Source organism: Macaca thibetana, chromosome 7, assembly GCF_024542745.1.
Source record: "Macaca thibetana thibetana isolate TM-01 chromosome 7, ASM2454274v1, whole genome shotgun sequence".
NCBI lineage: Eukaryota > Metazoa > Chordata > Mammalia > Primates > Cercopithecidae > Macaca > Macaca thibetana.
In genome coordinates, this window is record NC_065584.1 from 152,260,395 (window position 1) to 152,281,106 (window position 20,712).

At 38.5% G+C, this 20,712-nt stretch overlaps 1 protein-coding gene across 7 annotated transcripts in view; it reads left to right on the forward strand.

The window, feature by feature from the left end:
• The window catches only part of MAP2K5 (mitogen-activated protein kinase kinase 5), a 261,654-nt gene that overhangs the window by 121,549 nt on the left and 119,393 nt on the right, over positions 1–20,712 (forward strand). The gene's annotated exons all lie outside the window — the stretch shown is intronic.

The following is a 20,712-nucleotide window of genomic DNA, read 5'->3' on the forward strand; positions in this document are numbered from 1 at the left end:
TAATGAGGTGAGAGCCCTGCATATTAATAAACCTACAGCTCCAGTCATAGCCATCATTACCCACATCAAACATAAATACAAGATTAACACCTATGCCATTTCTTTGGAAGATGTGAGAATGCCCTAGTAGTAACTGCTCTGTCTTTCCCTGAGGATAAAAAATAGAAATACAAGGGTAAGGAGAATAGAACTTAGATTAAGAAAATAAAATTGGCAATCATTCTGGAGCCATCTTACACAGATGCAGAAGTTTATAGAAGAAAAAAAAAAACCTGTATAGTTGGTGTGCCAGGAGTTTTTTTGTATATATGAACCTGGTTAGTTTCATTTACTTTCTCCAATAGGAGAACTTTTTAAAAATACATTTTTGCAGAAATTCTGTAGGCAAACACTGCCCAAATAGATTTGTGTTTAAAGAAACTAAGCCTTGTAGTTTCAGTGTACATGTTACAAATTTTATTTTCTACCCTTGGCTTTTCTCTTTTATAAATCTGGCCTCACACAGACTTTCCAATTAGTGCTACCTTAGATACCAAAGCCAGTGTTAGTTTGGTCATTCAGCAACGATTTATTTTATACCTACTACGTTCTAGGCACTGTTCACAGTACTTGAAACACATTAAGACGTGAAACAAAAGATTTCTGTGATCCTAGAACTCATGTTCTAGCAGTGATAGAGTGGGTTGGGAAACGTTCCTTAAACAATACTATACACAATAAATAAATAAAATACAGAGTGTGTTAGAGGGTTGTTAGTAATAGAAAAGAAAAAGTAGATTGAACCTAGGGGAGGCAAAGAGTAGGTACGTATTGATCAGGAAACCTCACAGGGAAGATGAGTTTGGAAGGAAGGCTTGAAAGGGGCAGGAAGTAGTCAAGTAGATATAGGGGGAAGAGTTAGAGTAGACACCACAGGATGTGCCTGGAGTATCAGTGGAACAGCAAAGAGGCCAGTGTGTCTGTATCTGAGTGTGGGGGAGGAAGGTAGAATCAGCTGTTAGGAAAATGTTTTGGTAATTCAGGTAAGTTTCAGGGGCCCAGATCAGGGAGATAGTTATAAAGATGGGGAGAAGTGGTGATTCTGGATATATTTTAAACGTAGAGTCGATAGAATTTCCTGATGGATTGCTTGTGACTTTTAAGAGAAAGAGAGGCGTCAAGGTTGCTTAAATTGCTAACAGTTTAGTATGCTAAAAATATTTCTTGCTACTTTATTTCCCTGAAAAAAGATAACAACAAGAAACCTGATAATACGGGCCGAGCGCGGTGGCTCAAGCCTGTAATCCCAGCACTTTGGGAGGCCGAGACGGGCGGATCATGAGGTCAGGAGATCGAGACCATCCTGGCTAACACGGTGAAACCCCGTCTCTACTAAAAAAATACAAAAAACTAGCGGGGCGAGGTGGCGGGCGCCTGTAGTCCCAGCTACTCGGGAGGCTGAGGTAGGAGAATGGCGTGAACCCGGGAGGCGGAGCTTGCAGTGAGCTGAGATCCGGCCACTGCACTCCAGCCCGGGCTACAGAGCGAGACTCCGTCTCAAAAAAAGAAACAAAAAAAAAACCTGATAATACAAAGTGCTGACAAGAATACACAGCAATTAGAATTCTCATACATTGCTGGTAGAAATATAAAATGGTACAGCTGCTTTGAAAAATAGTTTGGCAATTTCTTGCAACATGATTCAGCAGTCCCCTTCCTAGATATTTACCCAAGATAAATGAAAACATACGTCCACACAAAAACTTTAGGCAACTCTTTATAGTGGCTTTATTCATAATATCTGCAAAGTGGAAACAACCCAAATGTCTTTCAGCTGGTAAATGGAAAAACAGACTGTAATACATCCACAGAGTGGGATATTACTCAGCAATAAAACGAGCTACTGATACATGTAACAACATAGGTGAATATCAGATGCTTCATGTTAAATGAAGGAGGCTGACTCAAAGGGTTACCAGCTGTGTGATTCCACTTATATGACCTTCTGGAAAAGGCAAAATACATACATGGAAAAAGCAAAATACAATCTTCCATCCTATGGGATGGAACATCAACATCACTGGTTGACAAACAGTGGAGGAGGAGTTGACTGTAAAGGCATGAAGGAACATTTTGGTATGTTGGAAATGTTCTGTGTCTTGATTTTGGTGGTAGTTACATGATTATATGTGTTTTTTAGCAAACAAAGGCCTGTGCATCTGAAAAGGGTGAGTGAATTTTACTGTGTATAAATTATGCCTCGGTAAACCAAATTTTAAAATTAAAAAGTAAACCAGACTTAGAGAGAAAAGCTCCTCTTACATCTTGGCCGTGCAGCAGACACTCTAGAAAGAAGATTCCCCTGCCAAAAGGACAAAGCATTCTTTCAAAGGGTCTTGGTGATTCTGTCATTATTTCTGTATCTTCATGACTCCTGACAAATCCTACCTAGGTTTGATCTAGTAACTCAGTAGCTTAAAAAACAGCCAGCCAACACCCCCACCCCAAGAAAAAAACCAACCCTCGTGGTTTAAAGGATATCTACAATGCCAGAAAGAGAGAGACAGGGTCAGAGAAGGGAGGATAGTGCGGAGTGAAACAGAAACTTAGAAGTTGCTGTTATCATTGGCACAATTTGAAACATCTGGAAATTGGACAGTTCTTTCCATAGTTAAGCCAATTTTTTCACCAGAGATATTACCAAGAACTGCGTATGTGCAGAGCTGACTTAACCTGTTGGACAATTTTAAAAGCTCAGTTTCTAAGAAGGAATAAGGATTTATTCGACATTCCCAATTCAGTCCTACTGACTGACTGCCTCACTGGGTGACCCCAGAAAGGCAGATCACTCCTGTTCTCTTTGCCTCTGTTCCCTCATATATATTGTGAAAGAGTAGCTGAGTGATTACTCAGATTCCTTCAAGAGCTAAGGTTCTGGGTTCTGTGATTTCGTGGCTGAAGGAAGTGTGACATGTTGATAAGGTGGGGAACAAAGCAAAGCAGAGAGACATAAAGGAAAAGAAAGAGAAAAGGGGAGAATTTCCAAGAGTAGATTTTGTGATGAAAATAATAACAATAATGACTATTTATTAAGCATGTACTCTGTACGAGGCACTGTTCTGGGTGCTTAATGTATATAAATTATTTAAGGTATTCCTTCAAAGGGGGGAATTCTAGGAAATATGAAATGTTTTAAAACTGAAGATAAGAGAGTAAAGTATAAAACAAATAATTGAGAATTAAAGCTGTGTACCTTAGCTAAGAAAATGTTGCTTTCTAAACCAGACTGATGTAATCAGATCAAAAGGCGTCTTTAAGGGTAACTGTTTTTAAAGTATCAGGGACACTGAAAATGAAGTATTAAGACAGTCCCATCTAAGGGCATCCTTTTTAAGGAAGGAATTTTGAAGAAAATTGGAAGGTGAGAGGTTAACAGTTCAAACGAGTGTAGGCAGATAAATGTTATATATTTGATATTGTCCTTTAAGCAAAATCAGTATAAATTTTAAGATTAAAAATGTTATAAGAATATTTGTATTATATTCCAAAATTATTTTGTTATATTTATTAAATGGGAAAAGCGAAATGGTTTGGTAGAGGTAAGACTTAGAATTCCTTAGGAAAGAAATTTCGATGTCAAGGTGGTAGTTAAAATAATATGTTAGTGCATGTAAGAGTTGGGATTTGTGGCAAAAATAAATTAGGGAATGATTATTTTCTGGATAAAATGATTCTTAAACAAAAGAATTCTTGGAAAGCATTGCTATCAATAGAAAACTAACCTGATTAATTTTTAATGATTTGTTAAAAGATATAATTTGCATAAAGCTTTGTAACAGTCTTTTTTGCAGAGATCTACATAATTTGTGCTTAACTATACATTATAGTGAATTTTGAAATAACCTATGACATATTTTTGCTTTCTGGAGGATCAAACAGTTTTTGTTTGTTTGTTTTTTTGAGACAGAGTCTCACTCTGCGGCCCAGGCTGGAGGGCAATGGCACAATCTTGGCTCACTGCAAGCTCCGCCTCCCAGGTTCAAACGATTCTCCTACTCCGGCCTCCCAAGTAGCGGGGACTACATGCACGTGCCTCCACGCCCAGCTAATTTTTTGTATTTTTAGTAGAGACGGGGTTTCACCGTGTTAGCCAGGCTGGTCTCCATCTCCTGACCTCGTGATCCACCCGTCTCGGCCTCCCAAAGTGCTGGGATTACAGGCGTGAGCCACCGTGCCCGGCCCCAAACAGTCTTTTAAAAGAACTGGTTAGTGTTTGAGTAACCTAAGTCAATTTAAAAGGAGTCATTCCCAGCTGGGTGCGGTGGCTCGTGCATGTAATCCCAGCACTTTGGGAGGCTGAGGTGGGCGGATCACGAGGTCAGGAGATTGAGACCATCCTGGCTAACACCATGAAACCCCATCTCTACTGAAAATACAAAAAATTAGTCGGGCGTGATGGTGGGCGCTTGTAGTCCCAGCTACTCAGGAGGCTGAGGCAGGAGAATGGTGTGAACCTGGGAGGTGGAGCTTGCAGTAAGCCGAGAGTGTGCCACTGCACTCCAGCCTGGGCAACAGAGTGAGACTCTGTCTCAAAAAAAAAGGAGTAATTCCCAGTAGGTTTTATGTTGCCATGTGTAATGATGAGAGAGCTAGTATGTGCATACTTCCTTCCCTGAGCTCTGAGGCTGTTTAATCAGATGGGTCTGGAAGGAGGCATTTATGTTATGCAAGTGCTAGTGTTGATAGCACCTTATCTCCTGTGTAAAAATCATTTCCATATTGTCCTTTAAATATAATAAATATTAATCACATTCAGCGCTATAGTAGATTATAACTTGTGAATGTTTATGTTTTTGAAAAGAGAAAAGACTTAGCCCATTAACAGGCTAAACAAACTATGACTCTAGGTTGTTGGTTTTTCTCCAACTCTGACACTACCCACACAAATGAACATCTCGAGAAATTAAGCCTCTTTCCCCATGTTGTTCATTCATTCTATTCACCTTGGGTGATCACGGGGTATTTCCGTCTTTGTAGTACGTTGTGATTTTCAAGAAACAAGAAACGCTACATGTCTTAAAAGTATTCTTTTAAAAGAATATGTGCCTAGAATATATAAAGAACTCTCAAAACTCAATGGTAGAAAAACAAACAATCCAATTAGAAAATGGGCAAAGACACAAAGAGACATTCCACTGAAGAGTATACACAGATGGCAAATAAGCACATGAAAAAGATGTTCAATATCATTAGCCTTTAGGGAAATGAAAATTAAAACCACCATGAGATATTACTACATACCTATCAGAATGGCTAAAATAAAAGATAGTAACAACAGCAAATGAGGATGCAGAAAAATTAGATCACTAATACATTACTGGTAGGAATGTAAAATGATACACCTCCACTGCTGACATTAAAAAAAAAAAAAAGCTAGACATGCCACTACCATATGACCCCAGCAATTGTATCCCTGGGCATTTATCCCAGAGAAATGAAGACTTCTGTTCACACAAAAACCTGTACACAAGTGTTTATTGCAGCTCTATTCATCATAGCCAAAAACTGGAAACAACTCAGATGTCCTCCAGCAGGTGAATGGTTAAACAAGCGGTGGGCATTTATACCATGGATTACTGCTCAGCAATAGAAAGGCGTGAACTCTTGATGCACACAACCTGGATGAATCTCCAGGTCATTATGCTGAGTGAAAAAGCCAGTCACGAAGGTTACATAGTGTATGATTCCATTTGTATAATATTCTTGAGATGACAAAATTATAGAAATGGAGAGAGCACGTTAGTGGTTACCAGGGGTTAATGAGATGGGAGACAGAGGGAATGTTTACAATGGAGCAAGACAAGGAATCCTCATGGTGATGGAAATGTTCTCCATCTTGACCATCAGTGTCAATACCCTGGTTGTGATACTATACTATAGTTTTATAAGATGTTACCATTAGGGGAAACTGGGTGGAGGGTACACAGGAGATCTCTGGGTTGTTTCTTACCATTGTAAATGTAAACTTTGAGATAACTATGTAAATCTCTAGTTATCTCAAAATTAAAAGCTTAATGTAAACAACAAAAAGAGAATATATCATCTTTCTATAGTTGCTTGTATTCAGACTCTGGACAGCTTAATCAGAGAGGGTTGTCCTGGACTTAGTTTTTCTCTCTCCCATGCTTCTGTGGTAGGATTTGATCATAGGCAGAGTCATCCCTTTTAGGAAATCAGTAAGAGGGAAATTGCCCTCTTCCATTCTGAAAATGAATATCAGTGGAAGCCTTAGAGGAGAAAGAAGGAAAGACGTCCTGTGTCATTCAAGGAACAAATGCAAATGGAAGAGGGTAGTTATTTCCCCAGTCCCCATCTCTGAAAACTTTCTGCCTTGCAGGGGATTGGGATTTGAAGCAGATTGTGTGATCGTTGTGTGTTTTGGCTCACCAGTCTTTATAGTATCCATTAGGGTAAGCTTCTGTCCAACCACCCAGCAGGATGCCCCCAGAGTGTGGATGAATGTTTGATTCACCAAGCCCCACAGATAGCTCTGATCATTGCTTTGTCTCTGACACAAGCCTGAAGTTTAGGAGCTTATCAGAGGGAGAGAGAGAGCACCTGTATGATGAATGATAGGGTCATTTCTGTTGGTGGAGGAATTTATGGCATTGATTGTATGCCAGTGGATATTTGTTGGATGAATACATTGAATCATAATTTTCTGAGGACAATGTTTTTCTCCTGAAATTTTTGTAATGTGGCTAAATTAGAAGTCATCTTTTGTTCCCCTTTCTCGTATTAAAGTAAGAGATTTATCCTTGGGACATTTTGCCAAGCAGAATGGACAGACAGCTTTAGCAGTTGGAAGAGCTCTCCATGTCTCTTCCTTTCTCTAAAGGCATGGTTGAAGGTGATCAGCACCATGGAAATCCAATCTACTCTTTTGCTGGTGGAAGATTAAGTTCATTCTGGATTGGGTGCAATCATAATGATAACAATATTAATCATTTTACTAATATTGTCATTTATTGAGTACCTTGTATATGCTACTGTGTTAGCTCTCTTGTATGTATAATTTTATTTGTTATAATAACCTTTTGAGGAGGTATTATTGTATCCCCATTCTTAGGTGAAGAAATCAAGGCTCAAGCAGCCTAAAAATTTGCTTAGTTATAGGAAATATCATAAGAAAAAGTCTTAGGAAAGTGGTTGGTGGCCTAATGGAAAAGCTCTAGTTTTAGGGTCAGACCCAGGTTTAAGTTCTGGTTCTTCCTCTTAATTCATCTTAGCTATGTGACCTTGGGTCAGCTTCTTAACTTCTTTGAGGTCATAGCATCGTACCTGGCATATAACAGCTATTATTATGTCAAATAATTATTTCTCAAGAAAAGAAGCAAGAGGTTAAGTGAGAGGGAATAGTTAGAACGTTCCTCAAACTTTCCTGTTACATCTCCTTTTCTTAGAAAATTAGCCTGTGAGGGCCAGGCGCGGTGGCTCAAGCCTGTAATCCCAGCACTTTGGGAGGCCGAGGCGGGCGGATCACGAGGTCAGAAGATCGAGACCATCCTGGCTAACATGGTGAAGCCCCGTCTCTACTAAAAAATACAAAAAAAAAAAACAAAAAAAAAAACTAGCCAGACGTGGTGGTGGGCGCCTGTAGTCCCAGCTACTCAGGAGGCTGAGGCAGGAGAATGGCGTAAACCTGGGAGGCGGAGCTTGCAGTGAGCTGAGATCCGGCCACTGCACTCCAGCCTGGGCGACAGAGCGAGACTCCGTCTCAAAAAAAAAAAAAAAAAAAGAAAATTAGCCTGTGAGTATAAAGAACTTAAAACATCTGGGCTATTTTCTTTGTGAAATTCCCAAGATCACCCAACTATTCACTGCCAAAGCTGGGATGATCCATCCTATTGGTTCCAATAAGATTTAGCTCATAAATATAATGCAGTTTGTTAAGGCTTAAGAGCTTAACTAGTCGAAGCCTCTAGTTTTGTGTCCTTGGGCAAGTAATTTCGTTAATTTGAACCTCAATTTCCTCCTCTGTAAAATGGGGTTAATAATAGTACCTATATCAAGGGTTATAATGAGAATTAAATGAGGTAATGCATATGATAATAATGTATTTAGCCCAGTTCCTGGTATATATTAAGTGCCAAGTAAGTGTTATCTACCATAATTTTTTGTTATTTATTTAAAACAAATTACCAGGATTAGTCTTCTGGACACACCACTCCAAGTCAAGTCTGCTGTCTTACATCTTATTTATGCATATAATGTGGTATTCCTTTGTTTTCTTTCCTTTTTCCCCAAAAAGCTTTTATAGTCAAGAGGAATCTTAACAGTCAGTGGTATCTTAGACTTGGGGAAGTAGGTTGTGCAGGTACACATTCCTCCAGACCTGGCTTTTCCTAAACACTGACCAGAATATGTACATATCACAGGTAGGAATCTTAAGATTCACCACTTTAGAAGGAAATCTCTTTTACTTACTACGAAAGGATTAAGAGAGGGAGAATTGAGAAGCTCAGGCCTTTTTGCCCGTGTTATTAATCTCGTAAATGCCCCAGGTCCCCTGCCTTTATTGAAGAAGGAAAGCCACGTTTGTTGCCTCCATTCTGAACTGAATCATGAGACTCTAGGCAATAACTGCCATTGAGGATGGCTAATTATGTTGTTTAATTTTATTTAAGGCTTTGCAAGAATATTTGGATGACCTACCCTTTATTATGTAATGGAGTCATTAGAATAACTTTTATATTGCATTGTGGTTTTCTCTTAAGTATGTTCCTGTTGTGCACAGATGAATTTGTAATGCAGAATGTCAGCATAGTCTATATTTAATTGTACCTGCTGTTCTCATTCATTAGAACGCAGTCCCCAAGAAATAACTAGATAGATATATTGGGTTTTTTTCTTTTCATAAGACAATTAAACATAATGAAAGAGCATTGCTGAAGATCCCAGGCACAGTGCTAGGAGAGGTTACTAGGAGTGGAGACCTGCTAATGCACCCTCTGGCTCCTGGTAAACTGAGAGTGGCTTCCTGGTATTCACACAGTGTAACTGCTTTATGGGGGGAAAAAGTTGAAGAGAAGTTTATTTCTGCTTCCATTATTATCCCACAACAGCCACATGCCACATTTAAAAATGTTTCTGTAAGAATTGTACCATATCTGTTTCTAAGAGCATTCAGTGAGACATGTAAAAGTTCAGAGCAAATTAAGTGTTTTAAGTATGAAACAAAACAAAGACCAAAAAGAAGTAGAAGTTGGAGATACCAACAGCACCTGATGTGAATAGGTCACAGCAAAAAGGGAATCCTCAGTTGGTATGGTTTTTCTTTTCTGACAGAAGAAAGCATATAGCTGATACAAAATCACAATTTTCTTTAGAACTGATCTTACCAGACACTGGGCGCAGTGGCTCATGCCTGTAATCTCAATGCTTTGGGAAGTCGAGGTGATCAGATCATGAGATCAGGAGTTTGAGACCAGCCTGGCCAATATGGAGAAACCTCATCTCTACTAAAAATACAAAAATTAGTGGGGCGTGGTGGTGGGCACCTGTAGTCCCAGCTACTCAGGAGGCTGAGGCAGGAGAATCGCTTGCACCCAGGAGTTGGAGGTTGCAGTGAGATGAGATCGTGCCACTGCACTCAAGCCTGGTGACCCAGTGAGACTCCATCTCAAAAAAAAAAAAAAGGAATCTTTCCGGGAAATTACCATTTGGGTCCCTATACAAAGCTCATTAAGTAACTCCAACTGTAGTTTTGTGAAGGAGCTTTTATTTGTTTTGAACAGCCCCCTTGGCACCCAGCCAGATCCTAGCCAAGGGTAACCTCCCACCCTGACCCCTGATTGTGCTGGGGGCAGGGGCTGGGCAGTGGGCGGAGGAGCCCTTTTGTGAAGACTTCAGGAAAGCACATGCTCTTGAGGCTCTGGCCTTTGTTAGCAAGCTTCTGCTTGATGCTGTTTCTGTGGATTGTTTAATGACTAATTGGTGCAGAATGTGTAAAAATACAGTTTCCTGCACGAAGCAGTTATGGGTGGCAACATGGGTTGTCTCAACATGATATCAATTTCCACAGACGATTTGGTCAATTCAGTGGGGGGAAAAAAATCAGTCAGTCCAGCCTGAAAATCAGAGCAGTTACTTACGGTTATTGAGGCAACTATGGTTGGTGGATCAAATTTTTCATGTTTGAATCAGTTGTTTTTACATTTTATAGACATAGCCTTAGTCATTTTTGGAAATAATCTTAAATACACAAAAGTAACATTTTAAAATTAGTATCTTTGTTTAAATATTTGTAATCACAGTTTATCAGGCCTAGTGCATATCAGTTCTAAGAGGAAATAACCATTTTACCATTGATATATAGTATATTATATGTAATTAACTGATCTTTCATACTTTGTTATAGAGTAGGAGAGTGACCACAGTGACCACAAAAGCACTTGCAGAAACTATGGATTATCAATTTATTTATTAGTAATTAATTAGTAATGGTAACGAGAAATCAAGTTGTGTTTTGAGGTTGATTTTTTAAAACAGCTTTCTTGATATATAATTTGCATGCCATAAAATTCACCTACTCAATTCAGTGATTTCTAAGTTTATAAAGTTGTGCAACCATAACCATATTCCAGTTTTAGAACATCGTCATCACCCCAAAAAAGTATCCTCATGCTCATTTGCAGTCAATCCCTGCTCCTGTCCTCAGCCCCAGGGAACCACTAATTTACTTTCTGACTCTTAGAAAAGATTTGCCTTTTCTGGACATTTTGTATAAGCAGAATCATACCACATGAAATCTTTGTGCCTGACTTCTTTCACTTAGCATGATGTTTTTGAGATGAGTCTGTGTTATAGCATGTGTCTGCAGTTCATTCCTTTTTATTGTTGAATAGTATTCCGTTGTATGGATATATCACATTTTATCTGCTTATTTACTAGTAGAGGGACATTTGGCATTGTATCCACTTTGGGACGATTATGAATAATACTACTTTTCATACACAAGTCTTTTTGTGATTCTGTATTTTTATTTCTCTTGAGTAAATACCTAGGAGTGGAATTGGTATATTTCTTTAAATATTTGTAAATCATAGTTTATCAGGCCATCTAGCACATATCAGATTTGAGAAGAAATAATTATTTTACCGTTGGTATATAGTGTATGATTAGTGTAATGAACCAATGTTTCATACTTTGTTAAAGATAGAGTAGGAAAATGACCACATAGTGACTACAAAGGTTATGTAATAGGTTTATGCTTAATTTTTAAGGACACTTTGAGGCTGATTTTTATTTACCTAAAACCACCTACTGTTATCCTTAGCATGACTGAAGGTCCTTTTAATACACTCTTCCATTATTTTTGCTCCCTGATATTTTTCTAATAATCATCTAAGCACTTCAAGTTATTGGATGGAACTGCATCATAACCACCTATTATCTACTTGGGCTGTCACTGCTGCAACTCAAAGATTTATTGCATCATTGTTAAAAAGCCCAGCTTGCTGTGAAATCTCGCTGAAGGAGTGGGACAATAATGTGATAGGAGACACATGTTGTGATTGTATAACGTTAACTCTTCTGTGATCCCAGCTGAACACACTTGCTATCCTAGAAGAAGCCTGCCTTCAGGTGGAGCTGGTATAATGAAAGTTAACCTCATTTAGCATTTGGATATGAGCCAGTGTATTAAATGATCCACATCCTGATTTCCTAGAGTGGAAGTCATCATTACCAATTCTACAAAGCAGTAGCTTTATAGTATATTTGGTACATTCAAGTTTACAAAATGTTTTTCTCATTCATTTGATTCATTCAGCATTTCACTGACCTCTAGCTCTGTGCCAGCAGTGCTAAGCACACGGGCTCACTTCCTTCTCTTAACATCCTTGTCAGTGTAGGAAGATCAGATATCAAGTTATCAGATATCAGTATATCATATACAGGATATGATGTACAAGATCAGGGATGATATCTAATCTTCTGACACTGGCAAGGTTGTCAGTGAGAATTCAGGATTGTTATGAGAATTAAGTGAAATTGTGTGCTCAACACTGAGCATGTGAGTGTTGTGAGTACACACACTCACACATACATGTATGCTCAGAGAGGTTTAAATGATTCGTGCGGTCTCACAGTCCGTATGCAGGGGCACTTTCCAGGGCATCACTCTGCTTCCCTTAAGGGAATCTGACCCACAGGAATCTATTTTGATGCCTATAAAAGCCTACTGCATAAAATGACTAAATCTTTTAAAATGAAAAAGATAAGGAGTATTGGATATTAAAAACGAGTCACTTTGTATTGTACCTTTATCTTACTATTTCCAAAATGATATTCATCTCTTGGCCAAGATAACTTAAACCTAAACCTTAAATTAGGAAACACCTAAACATGGTATTTCATTTTTAACGCAAAAGGAGAATAAGTTAGTTTGCTTTTTCACTAAAGGTTTATGTGTTGCGGTAGAAGAAACTTATTTCTCTTTAGTGCTATGAAAAGGACCCATAATTCCAGGCTTCAACACACCTCATTTGTATTTTCTTTGAGAAAATGTCACAGTTAAAATCAATGCCCTAGTATTCATTTGAGCTCCCTTGCCTTCAATAAAACTAATTGATAAACCCTAATAATTAATGGCCTGATTAAACCAAAATGACTTACATCTGCCCTGATGATTGCCATTTATAATCAGTCACTTTAATGACTCATCTTTTCTGTGCTTTGCTTACAGAAGAAAGGCTGTGATGTTTTTAAGTGAGCTGAATGAAAAGCTGTATGCCTTCAATTGCTGTTTGTTTTCCATAACTTGATATTGCATTAAAATAAGCATAAATATAACTACCTCCTTAAAAGTAATCTTTCTGCCTAATCTGTTGTGCTATTGTCTATGGCTTCGAGTGAAGCTGAAAACAAACAAGAAAAAAAATCAAATCATTTCAGTGTTCCTGGAGCTATTTTTTTTTTTTTTTTTAAGATAGAGTCTTGTTCTGTCGCCATGCTGGAGTGCAGTGGTGCAATCTCAGCTCACTGCAACCTCCGCCTCCCTGGTTTAAGCTATTCTCCTACCTCAGCCCTCAGCCTCCTAGGTAGCTGGGACTACAGGCACACGCCACCATGCCCAGCTAATTTTTTGTATTTTTAGTGAAGACAGGATTTCGCCATGTTGGCCAGGCTGGTCTCGATCTCCTGACCTCATGATCCACCCACCTTGGCCTCCCAAAGTGCTGGGATTACAGGTACAAGCCACTGCACCTGGCCCCTGGAGCTATTCTTAAGAGTCGTAGGTTGGCTGGGTGTGGTGGCTCATGCCTATAATCCCAGCACTTTGGGAGGCCAAGGCAGGCGGATTACCTGAGGTCAGGAGTTTGAGACCAGCCTGGCCAACATGGCAAAACCCCATCTCTACTAAAAGTACAAAAATTAACTGGGCGTGTTGGTGGGTTTCTGTAATCCTAGCTACTTGGGAGGCTGAGGCAGGAGAAGCTTGAACCCCGGCATTGGATGTTACAGTAAGCCGAGGTCACGTCATTGCACTTTAGCCTGGGTTTCAAGAGCAAGGCTCCGTCTCAAAAAAAAAAAAAAAAAAAAAAAAAAAACAGATACTTCTACTTCTGCTCATGGAATCACTGCTGTGGGATTTGCCTTCCACCAAAAATAATTAGGAAACTGGACAAAATAGTGAAACAGTTATCTTCAAACTTTAGACAACAGGCAATGTGAGATAGTGATCCCTGAGAGAATAGAAACAAATGAAGTGAGTCCTATAATCACCCAAGCTTTCTGCACAGAAACCCAAACAAAGCTCAAAGGTCTTACTGAGCTGAAGAGACAGAATTTGGAGTTCGAGGAGACCAAAAATGGCTAGAATTTACAGAGCAGAGTCCTAGAAAGGCAGGAACATGCAGAGAAAGAGCTCTAGAAATTGCATAGGCGTTTCCTTGTGTCTGGCCTAATACCAGCCTCTGCATTTATAGAGTGAAATCCTACAAAGCTAGACAGCAACTACTGTTTGGAAAAGAAAATTTCTGGGGAACTGTAAGCTGAACAATTCCCAAAACTTACACAAAGTTGGGAATCTTTTAAATTCCAATAATCCAGTGTAGAGAGGCCTCATTAAACACATTGAGGAACTCAAGAAAGACATTAGAAGGATTATGCTTTAGCAGTGGGGCTAAACTAGCCCTGTAATAGGGGTTACTCTCAACTCTCCTAAAATAAAAGCTCTAAAATCAGCCTCAAAATGATTCAGCTGTCAGTATTCAGCAGCTATACCACTTGCCAGTATCAAGTCCAACACATTGGATTACAATAAAATCCAGCACTTGACAACACAAGATCCACAACATTGAACATCCACATAAAAAGTAGACAAGCAAAGACTTTTTCTTCTGATTATGGATGAAAGACTATAACCAGGAAAAAAAAATCAATCAATAGAAATAGATGCCCCCCTCCCACATACACACCAGAAATAATGGACTTTGCAGACAGAACTTTAGAATAGTTTTTATAAAAACTGTATCTGCTCAAGGAATTCATAGGACACATGAGCATAATGAGATAAATGGAAACAAAGAAACAAGTTGAACATTTATTTTTCAATTACAAAAAATATGTGAAATTAAAATTTCATTAATGAATTAACTGGATTAGACACTACAGAAGAAATTATTGTGACCTTGAGGTTAAAGATCTAGAAATTATCCAAAATTACTACAAAATTACTCATTCCTACTACTAGAAAAAATATTTTTTTACATGAGTACAATCTTAACAATCTTTGAGACACTATCAAGAAGTCTAAGATGTATGTGTAAGTGGAATCTCAAAAGGAGAGGAAAGAGAAAAGGAAACAAAAAATAGTTTGAAGAAATAATAGCTGAAAACTTTCCAAATTTGGTGAAGCCTATAAGTCCACAGATCTAAGAACTCAAGAACTCTAACCAGGATGAACACAGAACCACACCAAAGCACATCAAAATCAAAATTTTGATAACCAGTGACTAAAAAGAAAATCTTAAAAATATTCATAGAAAACAGAGCACATTAAGTAGAGAAACAAAGATAAGAATGACAGCCGACTTCTTGTCACAAGCTATGCAAGCCAGAAGATAATGGAAGGACATCTTTAAAATGTTGAAAGAAAAAAGTTATTCCAGAATTCTGTGCCCAGCAAATACATTTTCCAAAAATAAACAGCTAAATAAAGACTTTTTCAGACGAATATGAGAGAATTCATTGCTAGTAGACCAGCATTACAAAAAAATGTTAAAGGAAGTTATTTAGGATGAAGGAAACTGATGATGGATGGGTAGATCTACACAAAAGAATAAATAGTTTCACAAATCATGGATAAATAAGATTTTTTCTCACTTTTAAATGTCATTAAAATATAATTATGTAAAGGGAAAATAAAGACATTATATTATGGAGCTTATAGTGTACATAGAGGAAAGATGTATGAAAATAAAAGATGAGAAGAAGAAAGTGGAAATATATTATTGTAAGGTTTGTACATTATAAATGAAATACCCTAATATTACTTGAAGGTAGACTGTAAGAAGTTAAAACAGCATATTGTGAATGTTAGAACAGCCATAAATAAATAAAGCTTCAAACAGGCTGGCAAAATTCAACCCATGGGCAAAAATTGGGCCTTTGCCTGTTTTTAACACAATGGCGTTGGAATATAGTCATGGCCATTCATTTCCATGTGGCCTATGGTTGCATTTGCACTACATCAGCAGAATTTGAGAAGTTACCACAAAAAGCTTATAGCTCTTAAAGCCTGAGATGTCTACTTTATGACTCTTTACAGCAAAAGTTTGCCAACCTCTGGCTTAGAAGCAAGTAGTAGAGATTAGTGGAATGCTAAGAACTAGCCCAGCTAACCCAAAAGAAAGCAGGAAAAGAAGAAAAAAAGGAACAAAAGACAGATGGGGCAAATAGAGTTGAACCCAGCCATATCAATACTTACGTTAAGTGTGAATGATCTAAACAGTCCAATCAAAAGCACAAATGTCAAACTGTTTAAAAGAGCAAGACACAACTGTACAGTGTTTGCAAGACACCTATTTCAATTATAATGGCAGATATAGCATCCAACAATCATCATCAGATTGTGAAAGAAAAATAATAACATGGCCAGGCACGATGGCTCACACCTGTAATCCCAGCACTTTGGGAGGCTAAGGCAAGCAGATCACTTGAGGTCAGTAGTTCAAGACCAGCCTGGGCAACATGGTGAAACCCCCATCTCACTAAAAATGCAAAAATTAGCTGGAGGTGTATGTACCAGACACCATTCTAGATGTGGTAGTGAACAAAACAGACCAAGTATGCATTCATGGAGCTTCCCTTTAAGAGGGGAGTACTGAGAATTAACAGATCTTTATGTAGAAATACAGCATGTTGATGGTGCTAAATGTTAAGAACACTGAAGCAGAAGAAAAGGGAAAGGAATTATCTTAGCTGGGAGGGTATTGCTACTGCATACCAGGTGGTTTGGAAAGGCTTCCCTTAAAAAGGTAGGAATCTAAAGCAAAGGAGAAAATTTCAGGCAAAAATCTAAAGCAAAGGTATACAATTTATGGAAGCATAATATTTCACGGACACAGAGCCACAAAGCAAGAGCATACCTGGCAGGTGGGCCAGTGAGCTGAAGCAGAGAGGGCATGGAAAAGAGTGGCAAGGTGAGAGTATGGCACAGCTCACAAGGGCCTTGGGGACCTCTGGGAGGACTTTCCATTTTTGCACCGAATTGGAAAGGCTTTGGAGGTTTTAGGCAAAGAAGTGACGTGGTCTGACTTAGGTTTTAAAGGGATCACTTTAGCTGCTGTGTTGAACACAAACTATAATAGAGCAAGTGTAAAACTAGGAAAACCATCTCAGTAGCATTGTTGAGGAAAGGGTGCATATAGTCTGGCAAAAATGTTTCCTCATAAACATCACATTGGTTTTACAGTCCTACTTACTGGGCTTTGGAAATTATTTTCTTTGAGCTAGTATTTTACTCAAATACAGCTTAAATTGCCACAGTAGCAATAGAAGTTATTTTCTAAATAGAATGAAATATACAACTTTTTCTAGCTTGGTTGATTACCAGTTGATAATAATAATATACTTATAGAATGTTGGACAGTTTAAAAAGCAATTTTATATTCATTATCTCATCTAATCCTCACAGTTATCAAATATTGACATGGTAACTGTTATCTCCCTACAGAGTTGGAAACTAAAACATCACATGCCAAGGCCAGTCATGTGTCAAATTTGTGACAGGATCAAAAAGACTAAAACCCAGGTTATCTGTCTCCTAGCCCAGATTCATTGACTTTGTTAAAGGGAGCTGTTAGGTTCAAATTATCTCAAGGTTGCTGGTAAAGGGGACATTTATATTAGCAAATTTAATGTATCATTTAAAAGCTCTCAACCAGTGAGCGAGATACTGTGCTCAGAAGGGATACATTTGAAGATGTATAAATTAAACTCCTACCCTGTGAACTTAATTCTTTGAGTGATAACAGCAAATACATTAAATAACTCTTAGTATAAAATGTCATCAAAGCCAAGTGTGGTGGCAAACACCTGTAGTCCCATTGACTCGGGAGGCTGAGGCAGAAGGATCACTTGAGCCCAAAAGTTTGAGGTCAGCCTGGGCAACATAGCAAGACCCTGTCTCTGAAATACATGCATACATGCATTACATACATAAATCATATGCTTTGCCAAACAAATGGTACAGACAGTAGACGCTACAGCAATTCAAAGAAGGTAGTGACTGATGGCCTGAGATGAAGGATGGGCAGGATTCAGATAGATGGAAAATATGGAGGAAAGGTTTCTAAACCTGGGGGTGGGAGGGAGATGATGAAAACAGAATGAACAAAGCCTTAATGAGGGTTTTTTTTTTCTTTTGAAACAATGATTAAAACAGTCTTGTTGGAATGCAAAGACTGATTTGAGGATGACTGGATGTCTACTACTTTCACACATAAAGTACTTCTGAAAACCAGGTTGAGGGGAGAATATGAGAAGTCATACAGTTGGCTTACATGTACATTAAAAAAATGTTGGAAAGCTGGAAAAATGCAGTCAGGTTCTTATTTACACCTTGTCTTTTGGAATATAGTTTAGCAGTTCTGTTGTTTTATTATTTTCTCTTTCCATTGATCCACTTAAGTCAGATGTATCTGATTGAAACTAAAGATTTGCTGCTTTTAGCATACCTCTTAATTTCCAGGCAGCACCTTCTTCCAGGAGCTCAAAATATTTGTTCATTAACTGTCTCCATCTGATGTGGTGGCTTAAGAATGGTTTGGGGCAAACTTGTCCAACCCATGCTCCACGGGGCCACAGGAGCCACAGGATGGCTTTGAGTAGTGCAGCCCAGCGTGAATTTGTAAACTTTGTTAAAACATTATGGGATTTTTTTGTGTGTGCCATTTTTTTCTATCTCGTCAACTATCATTAGTGTATTTTATATGTGGCGCAAGACAGTTCTTCCAATGAGGCCCAGGGAAGCCAAAAGATTGTACACCCCTAATTTAGGATGTCAATATATAAAGGAACAAATTGTCCAAAAGAAAAATATTTAAAACTCAGGGCCCATGATAAGAACTAGATTTGAAAAATAAGACCAAACTATGTAGAATCTAACATTTGTTTCAGTTCAGCAAACATTTAGGTGTCTACTGTGGCTGTCTATGATGTGTTGTGCTAACTGCTGGGGCACACTTGAAAGCACAACCCTATTCTTAAGGAATTCATGTTCTGGTTGGTGGCAGGCATGTCAGAGAATACTTAACCTCCTCCTTAAGGAGAGAAATGATTTAGTGAAAGTGGTATATTTAAGGTTTAATATGATGGTGGTATAAGAATTAGGTTGAAAAATTAGAGAAAACTAGACACCAAGAGACCAGGGACTCGCTGGTAAAGGGGACATTTGTCTTAGCAATTTTTTTTTTTTGAGACGAGTCTCGCTCTGATGCCCAGATTACAGTGCAGTGGCACCATCTCAGCTCACTGCAACCTCCGTTTCCCAGGTTGAAGCAATTCTTCTCCCTCAGCCTCCCGAGTAGCTGAGATTACAGATGACCGCCACCATGCCTGGCTAATTTTTGTATTTTTAGTAGAGATTTCTCCATGTTGGCCAGGCTAGTCCCGAACTCCTGACCCCAAGTGATCTGCCTGCCTCAGCCTCCCAAAGTGTTGGGATTACAGGTGTAAGCCACTGCTCCCGGCCATGTATTAGTAAATTTAATGTATCATTTAAAAAGCCATCCATTACTGAACAAGATACTGTGCTTGGAAGGGATACATTTTAAGAGGTATAAAGTATACTCCTACCCTGTGAACTTATTTCTTGGGGTGATGATACCAATAAAAAGAGCTTACAATTGCCTGTGCATACCAACTTGAATTCCTAGAGCCTCCCAATAGAGGTTATAGTGTGTGGTATCTGAAGTGCTTGCTACAGAGACAGGCTCTACAGTTCACCCCTCATCACTGAAACAGAATCCTCAACCACAACATGTACTCGTGGTCTCCATTCTTTATTCTCTCATCCATTCAACAAATGTTTATTGAGCACTTGAAATATATCTGTCACTCTTTCAAGGGCTGGGAGTACAGTAGTCAAGAAAAGAGACAAAGTCCCTGCCTTCATGGAATTTACATTCAAATGTCAGTTATCAGGCTGAGGCTAATAACATTTATCAGGCTAAATGAACTAATGTATAAAAAAATGCCTAGCACATTGCCTGTCACATAAGTATGATTCAGTAATAGTTGCTGTGTTTAAACTTGAAATTTGAATTAAGTATCTACTCTTGGCAAAATACTTTGTTGTGGTACCCTTTTGCCAGATGGAAGGTCAGGAGAAGATTAACCCATTTACAATTTTTTTAAAAATGTTACATCAAAAAATTGTCTCCTGTTCAGTGTCAGTGTAGTTGAGATTATATGCTGTTTTAAATATAACCAGTTGTCTCTGCTAGACCACTTTTGCCATAAAAGATGCATTGAAGCAGATGCTGCTCTATACCATCAAAAGTGGTATGCTCTTGTCCTCCTTGGATGGCTTTTTTGGGCTCCCTGAATTCCTGAAAAGGCTCATTGTTGTCACTGACGATGCTTCACAGAAATCCTTTGTTTCATTACTTAGCGACTGACTGCTTTGGTGAAATCTATTCAATTCTTTTGTTAACTGTAACAGCAGTCAAAAATAATGTAAGGGAGGAGAAGGATAAATGAAACAAAGACTAATAAGCACATGCATGTAGACACATACGCACATCTTTTAGATAAATTTCTAAGTATTATCTGAAGTAACATTTGCCTTGTAAAACATGGGAAATAGCAGTGCTACATTCATTTCCTCATCGGTTTCATTCAGATACGACCTGTTACCCGTAGCATATGAATGACTTTTCCCTGTTGGCCTCCCTTTGGCCTTACTATTACTTAGATGGGAGGATTAGCCTGATAATTACACATATAGAGCAAAACGCATCCTTTTTGTGCAAATTCTTTGCAGGAAGATTACCTTTTCTTATCTACCTCCTTTTCCTGAAAAACTACGGATAGGATGATGGGTGTATTTACCGTCGTTGTAAGCCAAAGTTTGATTTCACTTTTACTTGAAATAAACTCTTGCTTCTGTAGAAACCAGAAATTGTTAAAAGTGGAGGAGTTAAGACCTTACATTTTACCTTC